The following is an 11376-nucleotide window of genomic DNA, read 5'->3' as shown; positions in this document are numbered from 1 at the left end:
AGATCCACGCATGCTCCATAGAGCCTCCTCTTTACCAAACCTCTCTAAGCTTGCAGATCACAGCTTTGTAATCACTTACTTGGTAGATAAATTGCACTTACAAGTTATTGCATACCACATTTATCTTCTTGGGTCAGGGTTACCTCACTCAGGATGATTTTTTTTTTAAATTTCTATCCATTTGCATGCAAATTTGATGGTGTCATTTTGTTTCTAACAACTAAGTAGTAATCCATTGTGAAAATGTACCACATTTCTTTATCTACTCATTAGTTGAGGGACACCTATATTGTTTCTAATTTCTGTCTATTATGAATAAAACCACAATGAACAAAGTTGAGCAGATATCTTTGTGGCATGGTGGATCATTTTGAGGTATATTCTCAAGAATAGTATAATTAGGTCTTGAGGTAGATTGACCACCAATTTTCTGATTTGATATTTAATTGTATTCCGTTCCTTAAATATGGCTAGTCCTACTTGGTCTGTGTATGAATTTAAGTAAATCATTCCAGACTTGATATTAAACAATTTAGGCAAAAATAAAATAGTCTTTGGTGTTTGACTCATTTTTTGAGTCTATTACATTTCGAGTGTCTACTGCTTTACCTTGTACTCTTGGTAGAGAGGACATAAAGCCACACTTCACTCTCTGAGTGCTTCACAGAGATTTTTATATATATAAAATTTGTCCTTGGATCTTTTCCCTATTTACAATCCTGATCATTTTTTTTTACATTTTTAAAGCTCATAGTATGTAGTAAACAGGCCTTCAAATGAATTATTTGCTCATAATAAATCATAAAGGTATTTCTGTAAAAGTATTATTTGGCATACATTTAATTTTATCATTATTAGAGATGAAAATAAATGTGTGCACTGATAAAATTTGTGAGTTGTGTATTTTTACACAGAGAGTTACAATTTCATTAAATATTTATTTTAAAACTTAGCACATTACCATGAGTTGATTGATATTTTCATATTGAGGCTGAATTTGTTGACTCATATGAGTATGAGGTACACGTAGATGGTAAGAAAAAGTATGGCCAGAACCATTTCAAAAATTTCTGAAAATTCAGTCCTGTTCGTAAGTTAAATTTGTTTTAAATGAAACCCAAGTCAGGAACTCAAGCAGCAATTAAAACAAAGAAAAGTCAAACATTATAAAACAATATATTTTAAGATAGATAATTTGATATATGTTGAAGAAGTATAAAAGAAAAATTTTATAGTCTTCATTTTTTTATACCTAAAACACTATGTTTGTAGTGGATATGAGCGTTTTCTTCTACAGTAAAACACTGCAATTCCAAAGAAACTATGTTTTCAAATCTGAGACAAGAAGTTTCACACAGCCTACTTTGGTATTGTGTGATATATAGATATGTTTGGTACACAATGCAAAGTGAATATATTGATATATTTAGAACCAAGGCTATATGGTTAAGCTGCATGATCTAACACAGTTGAATGATTTCACTAATTCCTCAAGATTATTCTAAAATTTATTTTTAATTAAAATTTTGGGGTAATATTCAGAACCCTTTTACTGTTGTCATAATTTGGGGACTTTCACTTACAATAATGGTATCCTATGTGGGATCATGATCCACAATTTAGAAGTCTTGGAGTTAGAGAAGACTTAAATGGGAATTAAGACTAGCAGAGGATGCTTTAATAATGCTCTTTGTTATGATAAAATTGAAATACAAAAATATATCAATTAGAATACAACAAATGCAATGATTTTAGGAAAATATATAAATCTGAAAAATCTTCTTTATCCACATTATTCACATTTACTCAAGTCCTAAATGTTTCTTTGGACATTTTTAAAGTTGTTTATTATAATTTTATTTAGATAGATGTTTGCCAACATGTATGTGTATCAGCCGTTCATTGTTCAAGGAGGCCAAAATAAAATGTTATAGTCCCTGAAACTGGAGTTATTAACAATTCTGAGCTGTCATGTTAATTCCCAGGACCAAGCATGGGCCCTCTGCAAGCAAATCAAGTGTTTCTAAAATCAGAGTCATCACTCCAGGCTACCCTTGGACTGCTTTTTAAAACATATTTCCTGACTACAATATCCACAGATAATCACATAGTATTTTATTTTGCTATGGATTAAACTTTATACTATAGAAAGCAAATTGCCATCGCCTGTCTTTCCTTCAGCACAATGATTTTGAAAATGTTTCATTTAATTTTTATTCATGTAGTCACACACACAAACATTTGCTTTGCTTTTGTTAGTGAGGACTGTGACATTATGGGGATATATCTTCATTAGCAGACTTTCAGATTGTTTCCAGGCTAGACTTATTAAAAATTAAGTCACATGAATATTCACACTACAGTGTTTGCACAAATATTCACTCTCTTTTCTTTGGGGGAAATTCCTTGTAGAAAGAGTAAACCATCCAGCTTTCAAAAATGAAAAGTTGGATAGACTGAATAATTCACATAGTATAGATGTTTGGTTTCACATTCTCCAACTAAAAGAGTTTCCTATTTGCTAAGAAGGAAGTCCTGAAGGACAATGTTCAAAGCCCATAGTCAGAGCCCAGGGACATCGGAGCTGGGACGACATTATCAAGATATGTACAACTATCTGTAAAAGTGTTTTCCTCAATCCGCTTACATTGCTTTTTAGTATCTGTGAGCATATCCATAGTTTGCATGCAGGTTCTCTGATTTTGAAATGTAGATACTAACACACCAATTACAGACAATTTATCTCTCCTTAAAAGACTAAAATCTGAATATACTTCTGACTAGAGAGGTCATATATATAATCATAAGAATTAACAAAAATGAATTAAGTTTTTGTGTGTAATTAAAGACTCTCAGAAACTCCCTGAAAATAAAAACTAAAATTCAGAAGACTGTTATGTCTTCATATTCAAATTTTCTGTTGCTTCCCAGTATTTTCTTCAGTGGACTCAGTGTGATCTACATTTGTGTTTGCACATCAAACACTTTACTATGGCACTTTTTTCAAAAGCACCAAACTATGTCCATATCATCATTTAATCAAAAGATATTTTATCTGTCTTATTTTCTATCCAGTGTAGAGATGCATTTTCTCTAGAGTTAAAAGAATTTCCTTAATCCATGTTTACAAGTATTATATAATCATAGGTAGATTTAGAGCCCCTTGATAGATTCTGATCAATCTAACTCATAAAATTTTAGATACTTTAATCCCTTCTCATTAGTCAGACTCACAGTCAGCTAATCTCTCATAAAGGCATTGCAGAATGCCCCTCTGTGTTTTATCTATGGCTTTCTAGGGCTGGGATGTCTGCAACTAAAGGGACTCAAATAATGTTTAAAAAATGAGACAAAAGTGTTGTTTTCAACTCGTGTACAGCTAATCCATGCACATATAATGTTTGCATTTCAATTATTTTTCATTTTATTGTTATTGACTGTTTGGTCTATTTTCAGAAAATACTGAAGTTTATCTTTTTACATAAATTCAATACTTTTTTCTATTTGCTTAAGATTTTAGTGTGAATTTTATTATTTTTATTTTGTTTTTTGAGGCTGAGTTAATCTGTGTAGTCCTGGCTCTTCTGGAACTCACTCTGTAGACCAGGATGGCCTTGAACTCACAGAGATCTTCCTCACTATACCTCTTGAGTACTGGAACTAAAGGTGTGTGTCTGTCAATTCTTAATCCTTTCATCTGTACATTTGAGATTAAATCAGATATGTAATTTCTGCTTTTAAAATTTATTAACTGTTTGGCTTCTCCATTATCATCATAAACAATGTTGTATCATTATGAACTCATGCTTGTGAGCTATAGCAACCACATTTTCAATTGCAATAGATTCAAAGGATTTAGACAACAGGTTCAAGTAGCTCTAGATAATTTCAATTTTTAAAATAATATCTAGAACTGGAGTGATAGCTCAGTGGTTAATAGTGATTAGTGTTTTTTTTTTAAAGAATCTGAATTTGGTTCTTAGTACCCACATCAGACAAGCACACTAGCTGTCATGAACTCCATCTCCACGGTATATGACATCCTCTTCTGTTCTTCAAAAATACCCGCACACAAGTGCAGAAACCCACACTCAGCCACATTTGCACAAGTTTTTAATGTTCACATCCAGTCTAGGAAAAAAATCTCCTAAATCTCCAGGATATTTGTGCTTTACTCTTATAAAACAAAGGATACAGAAGATATGAACTATCAGGATTCTGAAGATACTACAGTTCCTGTCTAAAACACCATTCTCTGGCTCGTCTTTCAGGAAATTAACCTTCTCTAAGTGGATCTAGAAGAAGTTTTCAGGGCCATGGGAATGTCCTGACGTTTTTAGAGTATCACATTCTTGCATCCTATTACAATAATCTCATATTGTTAAAAGCTTGGCTGGCCATATACCATTATATGGAAATCAATGACTTGCAATAAACTTCCCTTAAAGCATAGCAATGAGGTTTCAGTTGCAGGGAATGGTTGAAAACTAGCATCACAATTTATGTATTCGAAAAGACTTTAGCATTATTCTGAGTAGGGCTACTAGTTAACTGCTGTTTATAGAGCAATGCCTACATTCACCCTGTGGTTTCTTTTGTTATTACCACAATTATCAGTGTCTTTGGATGCATATTTCCAGCATATTACATATTACAGAAATATTGCTATTTCTCAGGCTTATCAGAGGTTTTCTTTACCCTTAAGAAATTATAAACTCCTATATGACAATAATCTCATAGGGTAATCCATAGTTTTCTCTGAAATTTCTTTCTTAAAAAGCATATTAGTACTTTGCTGCCTTTAACAGGGTCATTCTTCTTAGCAAATCATGGTATCAGCTAAAACTTAAAGAATACTTCTTATGTGCTCAGAATAAAAATATGATGCAAATGTCTCTAAAGAAGTGAATTTTTGGCAGAGAGTAAAGAGTAAGTGACTATGGAGTCCCTGCAATGGTCTGTTCTGTTCTTTTAAGAGACAAGCCCTGCCGACTTCCTCACCCGCTTCTGCTTGGGGAAGCAGATCTTCCTCCTGAGTGGTCTCTCCTCTCTCTTCTCTTCTCTTCTCTTCTCTTCTCTTCTCTTCTCTTCTCTTCTCTTCTCTTCTCTTCTCTTCTCTTCTCTTCTCTTCTCTTCTCTCTTTCTTTCTCTTTCTGTCCCTCTCCTGAAATAGTGGCTGCTGCCTCTTCTTCTTCTCATTTCCCCCCTCCTTTCTCTCTCTCTCTCTCTCTCTCTCTCTCTCTCTCTCTCTCTCTCTCTCTTTCTCTCTCCCATCTTCCTCACCCTCTCTCCCTTCCCCTTCTCTTCCATAACCCAATAAATAAACTATATCTGAACTTTTTCTGCATGCCACACCTATCTGTCTCTCACCTGCTGAAGCTCCTTGTAGGACTAACTGTCCCACTGACCGATCGAGGTCTCTCATCCACCACCTCCCTCCTACCTGGGACCCACAGAGACCTACTAACTACCTATAAATGCTCTGCCGGTATCCAGCAGGCTCCATTTTTCCTTTCTCTAGGCAGCCCTTCCCTACCCATCTGAAAATGCTCTTTTCTTCTTGCCCCATTCCTTCTATTTTATCCCTGTGATGGTACTGCTGCTCCTGCAAAAATCAACAAGGCTATTTGGATCCACAAGGCAGCTGTTTACAGTTCAAGCCTTTGCTTCCTGCCACAGCTTTTGTCACTGCAGCTTGGCAACAGGGCCGATCACGGTGCTGAACAATTTTCTTCTCTACTTCATGTATGAAAGAATGTGTGAATGGTGTGGCCACATGGTTGTAATTCTGTTTTAAATGTATGTTCTACACAGTCTCTATGTCTTTCTTGTTATTATATTTAGAACTACCGCCGCTCCAAAAAAAAAAGAAAGAAAAAAAACAACAACAACAACAAAAAAAAAAACCCAAAAAACCGTGTCTTCTCCTTTCAACAGGTGACTGCCACCATTTTGACTGAGGTCAAGTGGCCTTACCACCATATTAAAAAGGTCAGGTGACCTCACAATCATCTTAACTGAAGACCAGGTCAGGTGACCAAGTACCACCTCTTTATTGAGCTATACTCTGCCTGGTCCCTCAGTTTACTTATGTTTTTGTCTCTATTTCCTCTTGCTGACTCTGTTACATGTGTGTTTTGTGAAATGACATGCCTTTGGTAGGGCCCACCAAAAGCATCTACTTCACCCAACTCCTGTCTAATTATGTGTGTGTGTGTATGTGTGTGTGAATGCATACATTTAACTTAACTCTGATGTATGTGTATTTGTGTCTGTGTGCATACATGTGACTTAAATGCACATGTTTACTGCTAAACATTATATCTCATTCCAAACCAAAGAAAGCAATAACTCCCAAGTTTTAAACTGGTATGTATATTTAATCCAACCGTGCTTTAAAATATATTAAGCTGTTCTCTACTGTTGTCAATTCTACTGTTAAGCTTTTATTGCAAGCAGTTATTTCTTCTAAGTTGAGATCCAGTACAGTCAAGCTTGGACCCAGCTCTCTAGGCAGATTCTACACTGTAGTTATAACTCATCTATACTGGGTAAACAGCCCTCAACTGCTCCTAGATCCTAGGAATATGATATCTAAATATTTAATTTTAAAAAAAAATTCCATAACAAAAAGAGACAGGTTGGCTCCTAACAGCAGCACTATACTTCCTCCAAAGAAGACCGAATACAGATATGCACAAAACAACTGCGATCTGCAATTTACTGCAACTGTCAAGCGCTAACTACTGGGTGAAACTGCCTTTCGTCCAAAATGAAGATCTGCAGACAGTGAACAGAATCACTGGAATAGACAGTCTAGATGCTCAGGTGAAGGTAGGCTTGTCTTACGACAAATTTCTTAGCCCACAGGATCTTCTGGAGTCTGGCAGGCCATACACTGAACAGCAAAAGGCAAACACAGTCCTCAGCAACCATGGAGGACCCTGAGGAGTAACTCTAGGTGCCAATCAAGTAAGTTTTCTGCCAGTTGTTAAAGAATAACTCAAGTAAAATTTCATACTTCTCAAAGATCTCTGATGTAGTTTGACAGCGGAGAGGTTTTGTTGTTTAAAAGGGCAGCCTCACAAAACAAATTTTAATAAACTACAAGATAACAAAATTCTCTCTCGTACTGCCTTTTATAGTCCTAAAGATGCTTTTCATTATGCAAAAATATCTGTTTCAGGCATTAATTTATATAAATTTATAAATAAATTTTTACAAATCCCAAAAATTCTTGTGAATTCCAGGGAGCCAAATTAAAGGATCCACCTTAAAAAGATTAGATATACACCTCTCAATTCCCCGGTACTAAAAAATTTATTTTCCTAAACTTAACTTTGTCCTCCGTTCTGTCAAACCTTAAACAGGTCTAAGAGACACCAGAGATTTCTATACCACAAACACTGGACAGAAGTAAAGAGATCAGCTACCCCAGGATGTGACCAGCACCTAGCTTTCTCAGGTAGTCCCCAAGATGATGCCCACAAATAAACAGGAAGCAATCTTGAGAATCCACCGTCCCGATTTATTTAACCTGTTATGCCTACCTTTCTGCCTATTTATTATAAAAAAGAGATGGGAATGTAATGGTCTGCTCTATCCCTTTAAGAGACAATCCCAACCCACTCCCCCCTCTTTTGTGAGCATTCTCTCTCTCTCTCTCTCTCTCTCTCTCTCTCTCTCTCTCTCTCTCTCTCTCTCTCTCCCTCTTTCTCCTTCTCTCTTCCTCTTCCCTTTCATAACCCACTGAATATACTATACTGAAACCCTTTCTCTGCATGGCATGTCTATCTGTCTCTCACCTGCAGTGACTTCATGTGGAACAGGCTGCCCTGCTGACCTGCCAAGGTCTCTCACCCACCACCTCTCACCTGCCTGGGACCCACAGAGGCCTTGGTTGGTGAGACTGGCTGCCCCTTGTGGCCCTCTGCCACCCCTCGGGGAACTGCGTTCTTTTATCTAAACCATTACAGTGCCCAGCCTCCATGGATATATCTGCGAGTGGAACTCCTGCATCTAACGATAGCCCAGCACCAGCATTAGCCAGATTTTTTCAAGACATCACATTTTCTCAGTAGTTGCCATCCTTTCTAATCCTTATTATTTCTCTCCCATGTGATCCAATTATTTTCTTTATTCAGAACTTCTGTCATTTCTGTTACTCCTGATCTTTCTTGCTGTGGCTCCAGCTATTCCTCTCTTCTCACTTGTTCTTTTTCCCTGCTCCCTATCCCCACCCCAATTTTCAGCTTCCCTCCTCCTCTCTTGTTCCCCTTCCTTCTACCCTCAACAACTTTCCCCCATTCCTCCTCTCTTTGCTTCCTTCTGTACCTAATCTCTCCCTTTTCTGTTTTTAAAAGATTTATTTTATTTTAATTATGCACATGTTAGGGAGGGAGTTGAACACTACTTCAGGAACCCCCAGCAACACGAAAATGGCATCAGAACCCAGGAAACAGAGTTAAATTTTTGAGGCTCCTCTGCAAGAAAAGAGCATGTAATTGTGGAGCTGTCTCTCTAAAACTATCTTATGTTTATATTGCTCTTACAGAGTTTCTGATCTTGGAAACTAGATCCATTCCTTTATCTGTACTATGTAGTGTGTGTGTGTGTGTGTGTGTGTGTGTGTGTGTGTGTGTGTGTGTGTGTGTGTGGTATATTGGTAAGGAGAAAGACAGAGACAGGAGAGAGAGAGAAACATAGAGATATAGAAACAAAGAAAAAGAAAAATCTGCTTTCTCCTGTTTACCAAAAAGATAGAGTTGGTGAATGACTGTTTTAAATTTTGTAGAGTGTATTAATAGTGGACTTAAAAAAGAAAACTTAAGGTCTCAATGTCTACAGTAAATTGTCTTAGTGTTAGTCAAAAATCAAGTTTAGTGGGGTACATCTGTTTGAAAGTAAACATGAATTTAGAAAAAATTTGAAAATTATCTTAAACGCATTTTGGTTTTCAAAAGGAATTTGATTAGTTACAGAATTTCAGTAAACATAACTGATACATTTGAAAGAGGAGAAAATAGACACAGATTCAAAACAGCAACACCCTTTGAAGTTCCATTGGCTTACATTTTTGTTTTCCACTTTTGTCAGCATTTTTACTAGTACTGTATAAATAAGAGTGTATAAGCAGATGTTGAAACTGTGCATAAGTCCTAATATTTAAGGAACAGATGGCTGCATAAATGTGATAATTTACTAAATATATGTAAAACTAGCTTATCTGGAAGCCCATATTACTCAGCAAAATAAATAAATGAATAAAGTTTTTATAGACATACTCCATTAATAACTTCTTTTCATGGTACTAAAGACAGCTGTCTTTTTTTTTTTACCTGAAGAGCAATTACTGTGTGTCGTAGTACATATCTAGTAACAATAAGAATTAGGATAATAATACACAGAGAGAAAGATACTGGGTATATCATAAAAAGACACTCTAAGCATGCATGGAGGAAGCAGGGGTAATAACTGCAGCATTTGCTCTTCCAGAGTACTCATGTTTAAATCCCAGAGCCCACATCAGGTCCTTATCATCATGCATGTCTCCAGCTGCAATGGATCCAGCCTCCTCTTCTAGCCTGGGAGGGTACCTGCACACATGTGACGAAAGCACATATAAGCATGTGGAGCTCCCAAAATGGGAGCCTATTCCACCTTGACTGAAGGTCAGAGAATTTGAGGTGGCTCAAAGTTGTTAACAACTGTGACTACATGCCCTGACCTAGGGTTTAGTTATCAGGTGTTTTGGACGTTAAGATGGCCCAGAGAGGCAGAACCACTCCACCCTGAGTAAAGGCCAGAGAATTCAAGCATATTTCTTTCCCTTCTTTTGAATTAAGAAGTTTGACCTAGGGAGTGCCTGCCTTCAGGATAGCTGGTGAATTCATTGCCTAAACAACAGAATGCTTTTCTCAAGAATTAATAGCATGATGTCTCAATGTACTGAAGCAAGTAACTATTCAAGTTGTCCTTTGTGTCATGCTAAAGTAGTCTTTTCCCTCTTCCTCCCTTTTTGTATTGGGGAATAAAAATGTGTGGTTAATTAAGCATAGGTGAACTCAGAACTCAGAAGAATTCAGCATTCAGCATTTGCTGAGTTGCCTTCCCAATATTATCCTATGCCTCTGTGATTCTTTCTTATCTCTATTCCTCCTACCTAACATTTCAAATACTCATTCTCCTACTCTGGAACATGTTAAGCCATCGCATGTAGGACCATGGCAAAAGTTATCCCCCAAAAGCTACCATAACATATAGCAATCCAACATGGCACAGATTGCAACATAAGCACTCTCTCTCTCCTTCTCTTCCTCTTCCTCTCCCTCTTCCTCTCCTTCTCTTTCTCTCTCTCTTTCTTTCTCTCTCTCTCTCTCTCTCTCTCTCTCTCTCTCTCTCTCACACACACACACACACACACACAACACAATGAACACATAAATACTAAAATCTTTAAAAGTGAACAAAAATTTACTTATTCATTATTTCTCAATTTCCTCAACAATTTTTGGTTTTGCCTCCTTTCAGCCACTTGACTGTGCTGATGATAAACTGTGTTATGCAAAAAGAAAACGAAAAGTGCAGGAACACAAAAGAAACTGAAGTAAAGACAAAATGAAGTATTGTTTTGTATATGTAATTATATTTTAGCTAATATAGTAGTGATTAGCTAACATCACAGTATAACTTTATATTTAGTTGCATCAGTAGTTTATACATAATATTAAAGCAAATTATATTAATCAATAAATTGTAATGTTCTACTTACTAGCTTAAAATATTTAAAAATTATCCAGTGTTTTGCCTTTGGCATTTTGAGTAACTGTAAAGGTCTGAACTGTACCATTAGGACACAAGCCACACCCACTCCCTCCCCTGTCTGCCCAGGCAAGCTGATCTTCAGCTTCCAGTTTGCTTAAAATCCTTTCTGTCTCTCTCTTGAAGAGGCAATTTCTGTCTCCCCCTTCTCCCCACTTTTCCCCTTTCCTTCTCTCTCTCTCTCTCTCTCTCTCTCTCTCTCTCTCTCTCTCTCTCTCTCTGCCTTTCTCTCTGGTTTCCCCTTCTCCCCTTCCCTTCCATAACCCACTAAATAAATATTCAACTTCACTCTGCATGGTGTGCCTATCCATCTTGATCTCTCACCCACAACGCAGCTTCCTTCCTGGGACTTGTCTGCCTTTGTGGCCTGCTGTGGTCTCAGGACCCACTGCCTGTTGCCACTCGGGGACCTGCAGCATTTTACTTAGACCATTACAATAACAATCTACTGTATTTCCAATTTGCATGATTACATAATTTTTGTCATTTCATTGTGTGCTTCCCAAAAAAGAGCTACAATCATTTGACACTTCAAATGAACAATTTCACCTTTGC

The sequence above is a fragment of the Myodes glareolus genome, chromosome 19 (genome assembly GCF_982192425.1).
Source record: "Myodes glareolus chromosome 19, mMyoGla1.1, whole genome shotgun sequence".
Lineage (NCBI taxonomy): Eukaryota > Metazoa > Chordata > Mammalia > Rodentia > Cricetidae > Myodes > Myodes glareolus.
This window is presented reverse-complemented; position numbering follows the sequence as displayed.